Genomic DNA, 1,295 nt, shown 5'->3' on the forward strand with positions numbered 1-1,295 from the left:
CATCTTACACATAGATATGAAGTATTTTATATAAACTACGTGCTATGTGTGCACATTATCTGAATACTTGCTGTCTATGCTGGTTGAACGTTTTATACATGTTTTAAAGGACTTAAACTGTATACGTATTTTATATATACGAAAATGTTGGGTATGAGATGGGTAGATGAATGATGAGAGATAGAAGATGACGTGAGTATACATTGGCAGCTACAGACTTAGTGCCTATGGGACAAACACCGGTAGCTATGGACTTAGTACCTTTTAGACGTTGGTAGCTATGGATTTAGTACCTGTAGGAATTGGTAGCTATGGACTTAGTACCTGTTGAACATTGGTAGCTATGGACTTAGTACCTATTAGATAAAGACTGGTAGCTATGGATTTAGTACCTGATGAATAGACTATAGCAGCTATGGAATTAGTGCTTTATAAACGAACATTGGCAGCTATGGATTTAGTGCCAGTCCCATAACCCTGGAAGTAAGGGACTTCGGAATAAACGAATGCAAGATAGATGACTCTTAGGTTAAATCCTTAAAGAGTAAAGAAGATAATGGGGATGGGTAATTGGGTTGATTGTTTGATTGAACATAATAATTATATTATTGTGGGTTGAAAACCCTATGTACTCACCAGGTTTCCCAACCTGACCCACTCAGTTTATGTATATCACAGGTGACGAAGTGAAGTGACATTACACTGAGAGATTTAAAAGAGATGTAGATCACTAGTGTAAATCATTGTAAGTTCTGTTTATGCTTATGTTTCGGTATTAACGATGACATCCCAAACATTTTAAAATGAAATAAATACGTTTCTTCGAAAATGTTTTAATAACGTATTTACCATGTTTTTCTGGGAACAAATTCCGCAACCTTTTTATAAAATGAAGTACTCTAATTTTTATAAAGCATAAACAAAATCGGTCTTTTCTGGCCGTGATTTTGGGGATGTCACATTATATAAGTAATGTTTAAAGGAATTAGGGAGCCTAACTCATTCTATTTCCTTTTCCTCGTTGGAATGTGGCTATGGGATATCGGTTATCCGTCCGAATGTCGTCTAAATATTAGCTATATATCATATGTACATATATAGACATAAAAGTTTTCCTCAGTCAGTTCAGTACCTTTAGGTAGCAAAGGCATACTTCAAGTTATACACGTACATTACTAGTAACTATAATAGGTATAGTTAGGAGATACTATTTACCATTCCAAGTACAAGGAATCGCACAAGAGTCAGTTCATTCATGAGTCTATACAATACATTACATGCTACATGAATACGTT

Source organism: Lactuca sativa, chromosome 8 (assembly GCF_002870075.4).
Source record: "Lactuca sativa cultivar Salinas chromosome 8, Lsat_Salinas_v11, whole genome shotgun sequence".
Taxonomy (NCBI): Eukaryota; Viridiplantae; Streptophyta; class Magnoliopsida; order Asterales; family Asteraceae; genus Lactuca; species Lactuca sativa.